Source organism: Megascapheus bottae, chromosome 1 (assembly GCF_031878675.1).
Source record: "Megascapheus bottae isolate mThoBot1 chromosome 1, mThoBot2.hap1, whole genome shotgun sequence".
Taxonomy (NCBI): domain Eukaryota; kingdom Metazoa; phylum Chordata; class Mammalia; order Rodentia; family Geomyidae; genus Megascapheus; species Megascapheus bottae.
The window spans coordinates 4,532,330-4,538,622 of record NC_143509.1 but is presented as its reverse complement, the minus strand read 5'-3'; positions in this window follow the sequence as shown (position 1 = coordinate 4,538,622).

Genomic DNA, 6,293 nt, shown 5'->3' with positions numbered 1-6,293 from the left:
AATTGGAGAGTTGAGTCCATTGATATTGAGAGTTAGGATTGAGAGATATTTATTAGGTCCTACCATTTTTAAAAGCTTTTATTTGGGCCTATGTCTTGACAGTTCTTGTGGTCCTTAGGTGGTATGCTGTTTAGGTGCCATTTATTTCTCTATATTGCATTTATTTTGGTTTCTATGTATATAAAATCTTTCAGAATTCTCTGTAGTGTTGGTTTTGTTGCGACATATTGTTGCAGCTTTTCCCTGGAATGGAATGTTTTTATTGTTCCCTCAGTTATGAGTGAGAGCTTAGCTGGGTACAGGATTCTTGGTTGGTAGTTATTTGACTTAAGGGCATGACATATATGCTTCCAGTCACTTCTTGCTTGCATGGTCTCTGCTGAGTAATCTGGGGTTATTCTGATTGGTTTTCCTTTATAGGTTACTGAACCCTTTTCCCTGGCTGCCTTTAGGATCCTTTCTTTGGTTTCTACTGATCCAGTTCGGATTACGATGTGGCGGTGAGATGTTCTTTTCTGGTCAGGTCTGTTTGGGGTTCTAAAAGCTTCTTGTATCTGGATGGGTCTGCCCTTCTGGATATTTGGGAAATTCTCTGAGATGATGCCCTGAAGTATATTTCCAATACCATTGACCTCTTTCTCCAGACCCTCCTCAATACCAATTAGCCTTAAATTAGGCTTCCTAATTGTATCTTGGACCTCCTGAAGCGCTCCCTCATTTTTTCTAGATTTGGATTTACTCATTTTCTGTTCTTTCTCTATAATAACTAAATTATCTTCAGCCCCGGAAATTCTCTCCTCTGCATTGTCTAACCTGCTATCAAAGCTATCTACTTTATTTTCATCTCCCTTGCTACTAATTGCTCATTTTTGATGCCTTGCATCTCTTCTTTTAGATCATGTATGGATTTCTTTAGCTCCTTGATTTCCATTTGAGTGGTTAGCTCAGTAGCTTTATTTTCTTTGAACATTTGCTGGAGTTCGGTCACCTTTTTATTTGTGGATTCTATGAATTCATCCATTTTTCTTTGAACAGCCTTTATTATGGCCTCCTTTATGGCTTCTTCTTTTTTACTTATCACCTTGTTTATGGTTTCCTCTTGTTCAGCTATGGCTTCCTCCCTTATCTCTTTCTTTATATTTTCACATTTTTCATTAATGATGTTTATCAATTGCATTTGTACAGCACTTGGAAGACTCTAGGTTTGCCAGTGACTGTTCCATTGGCTGTTTACATTGGGTGGGGGAGGTGGGAGGTGTTGTTTCTTGATTTGACATTTTTCTTGAGTTTCTTGTTCTGCCCATTTGAAAATGGGAGCAAGATTAATACTAAACACGATTATAGCTTTTCAGATATGTCCAACCTAGACCTCTATAGCTGGCAGACTCTAGATGTTCACAAGTTTTGATTGGTGTTATCACTCTTTCTTTTTGTGCAGTTATGGACTAGTCTAATTATTCACTGATAAGCGATTTATATCCAAATCAATAAGCCTCTCAATCCAATCTCTATTGTCTTTAAGTCCCTCTGAGCCTAGAGAATGATTAAACACCTACATATACAATGTTGCTCAACAGCCATCAAGTGTAGATCCATGCAGTATAAGGATTGAAAGAGGAGCAGAGGTCCAGAGATAGAGAAATAGAATGAGAGAGGTCAGGGGGTAAGTAGGTAGAGTATTTGAGTACAATGTTTGGAAAGTATTAGAATAAAACTTATGTGTTGCTGCACGACTAGCTCTTAGCCCATCCAGTGGCCTCACAGTGGACCATGGGATGGATCTGCGAGCTTCCCTCTGAGCTCGGTTGGTGGACGTTTTCCTGTGCTGCTTCCAGGGATGGCCCCAAGCCAAGGGTGTGGGGATTGAGAGTTTCAGGAGCTCTCAGCAGGACCACCAGGACGCCCCTCTGTTCCCAGGGGCGGGGCCCAGCTGGGGACAAGGGCTCCAAGGTTGGAGCTGTGCCTTTTTGGTTCTCAGAAGGGGAGCTTGGCTGCTGGTTGGCCCTTCAGATCCCTGCTGTGTTTCCACTGCTTTGTCAGAGTCTGTGACGGTGGGGGGGCGTCTCGGTGGTGTCTTGCTCAGGATTCCCAGCTGGAGGATGCCCCGCTCGAGAATTGAGGGGGGCAGATGCTGGCTCCTATTTACCCGCACACCCTACCCACTGTTGTAAGGCAGGGTCCCAAAGCGCTCCACTCTCCAGATCAAGTGGCCTGGGTGAGGAGCCTGGTGGGAGGGTGTGAGCTGGGACAGCTCCGCCTCCCCTGGTGGGGTGCTGAGTCTTAGTGTCCGCCCACTTGTCAGTCACCAGTCAGAGGGCTGGGGGTTGAGCCCGTTGGGCGGGTGGGAGTTGGGGCAGCCCCACCTCCCTTGGTGGGGTGCTGGGACTTATGGGTAGCCCGCCTGTCAATCTCCAGTCAATGGCCTGAGGGAGGGGGCTGTTGAGGGGAGGGACAGGATTCTAAATTCCTTGCCCCCCTGCTCCCGCCAGTCTTTCTCGGGCGGGGTGTTGGGGTCTGAGTTAAGTTCTATTGCTTGGCACCTGCTCCGCTTTCCCGATGTGTTTGGGGATGCGCTGTATTACTCACGCCTCTGCGTCTGTCTACGGGTGCTCCCCTGTGGTGGGGAGTCTTTCACTCCCCTCGGGTCTCCGCTGCCGCCTGTGTTCTGCGTCTGGGTTCCGCTGCTTGCTGTTCTGGTTCCGCGTCTGATTTCCGCTGCTTCCACTGTTCGCTGGCCCGGTTCTGTGCTGGTTTCTGCAGCCATTGGGCTCCCAGCGTGGTACCCTCCACTGCCGCCGCTTTTCGTGTGTTAGAGCCGGTGCCCGCCCCCAAGCAGCTGTTCGAGGCTTGGTCCGGTGCAGCTTTCCGCGGCTTTGGGTGAGAGGTGGGTGAGGGGTCCTCGCGTTCCGAATTCTTTGAGAAAGTTGGATGTGAGCTTTATCTGGATTTCTTTTCCGGTTTGAGTCCTTCTCCATTGCTTTTTGAGTTTGTTGTTTTGGATTTCTTTAGATAGTTGGCTCATGGGACTCCCTGGTTCTCTCTTTTTGTCAGAGAAAGCTAGGTAGCATCCCTATTGTCTCGGCGCCATCTTCTTTTCCGTCTGTTCAGTCTTTTAAGGAATCTCCATAGCTTTCCAGAAATTTTACCAACAACATAGGAATGTCCCTTTCTGGCCACATCCCCACCAGCATCTGTGATTATCAGTTTTCTTCATAATGGTCATCTGAGGTTTGGTGGAATCTCAAGGTTTTTTGATTTGCATTTTTTGTCAGTCCTGGGGCTTGAACTCGGGGCCTGGGCACTGTCCTTAGACACTTTTTAGTACTCTGCCACTTGAGGTACAGTGCCACTTCCAGCCTTTTCTTTGTTTATGGTGCCAAGAAATTGAATCCAGGGCTTTGTGCATGGGAGGTGGGCACCCTACCATTAGGCTATGCTCACAGGCCCACTTACTACTTTTTACGTGCATGTGGCACTGAGCAGTTGAACCCAGGCTCTATGCATGCTAGCTAAGCAACCTAATATCAGATTAAGATTTGTCCATTCAATACCATCTTCACTGTTACCATACCTCTGCTGTGGTGACTAGTGCAGGAATTCCCTCGGCTGTAAGAGATGTTGTGGCAGATCCTAAGCAGATGGCAGGGAAATGAGGTAGAGCCTTTCGCCATGCACAAGCATTAATTCAAAGTGGATCAAAGACCTCAACGTCAGACTGAAACCATGAAACAGCTACATGATAAAGTAGGAGAGACACTGGAACTCATAGGCACAGGCAAAAGATTCCTGAACAGAATCCCAGGGTCACAACAGATTGGAGAGAGACTCGATAAATGGGACTACCTAAAAATAAAAAGTTTCTGTACAGATAAAAACATAGTTGCAAAAGTAGAGAGACAGCCAACCAACTGGGAAAAGATATTCACCAACAATACATCTGACAAATGCATAATATCTAGTATCTACAGGGAACTCCAGAAAGTAATCCCCCGAAAACCCAATAAACCATTCACTAAATGGGCAAGGGAACTAAAGAGAGACCTATCAGAAGAAGAGATTAAAATAGCAGAAAAACATATGAGAAAATGTTCATCATCTATGGTCATAAAGGAAATGCAAATAAAAACAACCCTAAGATACCACCTTACCCCAACAAGAATGGCCAAGATTTCAAACTCAGACAATGACAGTTTCTGGCAGGGTTGTGGAGAAAAAGGAACCCTACTACACTGCTGGTGGGATTGTTCAGCCACTCTGGAAAGCAGTGTGGAGTTTCCTTAAAGAACTGAAAATAGACCTTCCCTATGATCCTGCCATACCACTTCTGGGCATCCATCCTGAACAGCATGACCCAGGATATTATAAAGACACCTGCTCAGCTATGTTCATCTCTGCACTATTCACAATAGCCAGGCGATGGAAACAATGCAGATGCCATACTGCAGATGAATGGATACAGAAAATGTGGTATATATACACAATGGAATTCTACATAGCCAACAGACAAGATAAAATAATGGCATTCACAGGGAAATAGATGAACCTAGAGCGAATCGTGTTGAGTGAGAAAAGTCAAGACCTAAGGAACAAAAGGCACATGGTATCCCTAATATGTGGCTATTAACTCCAACCCTATTATGTGGCTATTAAGTCCAAAGAGTACAAGAGTGAAGACTCAGTAACTGCATACCCAAAGCTATGGACATGGTAATGGAAATACAAACATAACTATATAGACATAAATTCTTCCACTGGGCTTTCCAAACCATAGTCTGAGCAGGGAGAGATATAAGATGGAATGAGCAATCAAATGACAGTTTAAGAGCACTAAAAATTGACCTCCTCCTTGAGCTGGCAACATTACCAGAGCACAGGGGTATCCTGAAAGACCAATCATATCATAGATCACGAAGATGGTGGAGAAAGTTTCTGGCAATAGAAAAAGCCATAAAGTTAAAAAAAACTAACCATAATTGTTTCTCAGCTTCAAGATAATGCGAAATTATAAAAGCACAGTGTTAAGTTCTAATTGTATCTCTGCACCTCCACTATTTTGCACATAAGATGTTAGAAATAAACAGCTACAACTTCAACTTATCTTGATCTTGGTAATAACCAAATAGAAAATTAAAGTGAAACCACTTTGCTTATCCTAAGTATAACAAAGGAAGACAAAAATATTAAAAGTGGCAGATCCTTTCAGCAGGAACACATTTGAACATATAATTGAAAAAAACGTATATATTTTCACTACTGAATCTACTAAGTCTTATTTGTTGGGGACTGACTGTGGGGTCAGTGACTGTGACTGTGGGGTCAGTGACCTTGGACCCGCACAATTGAGTACACAAGGAAGTAAGCTCTTATCATGATTTTGGGCTGTGTCAATAGCTTCTCATTTAACCTGTATGGGACTTGATAGCTTCTCATTCAACCTATTTCAGACTTGATACTGTTTGTACGAATGTAGCCCCTGGCAGTTCCCTAGTTTAAAGAAGTGTATTTAAGATTCAGAACTGGAAATAAACTGGGCTATGGTCTTGGGCTACAGGCTTCTTAAGCTGTGGCTCCTGATTTGGGCTGTAGCCCTCCTGAACACCATCTGTTTGTCTCTCTTCTATTTTTTCCTAGTCCTTGCCCCCTATTTCAGGAATCCCAATCTGTGAACCCTGGTTTGCTGCCGGTTAGCCCCGGCATCTGGCGCCCGAACAGGGACCCTGAAAATCTGGGACAAAGGTGAAGGACCCCTCCCTGTGGTGAGTAACACATCGTAGGACTATTAAGAGAGGATCTTAAGAGAGTGTATAGTCAGGAGTAAAAATTATGGGTCAAGTTAATAGCCATAGGTTATTTCTACCGATCTTAACAGGCCTACTTGAAGCCCACGGAACGTGGGTGGAAAAAGGGGTGCTTCAGAGCTTCCTACAGTTTGTCGAGGAGGCATGTCCGAGGTTTATAGAGGAGGAATTCCAAAAAACCTGGCAGCGGATAGGAAAAAGAATTCAAGAATATTATAATGTATATGGCCCCGAAAAGACCCCAGTAGAGGCTATTGATGTATGGAATTTAGTAAGTGAATGCATAGATCCTCAACATGAGAATGCTGAACTTAATCTTGAATTAAGGGAAATTTATGAATTAAAGGACCCTTCTGAAAACCCTGAGGCTGAGCCATATGCAGCAGCCCAAGAGAGTCTAAGTGAGATCTTGAAAAGGGAACAACAACCAGTAGATATTGAGTATCAGAATTCAGGTTTGAATATCAAGGAGGAAAGTTATGATGAGTCAATGGA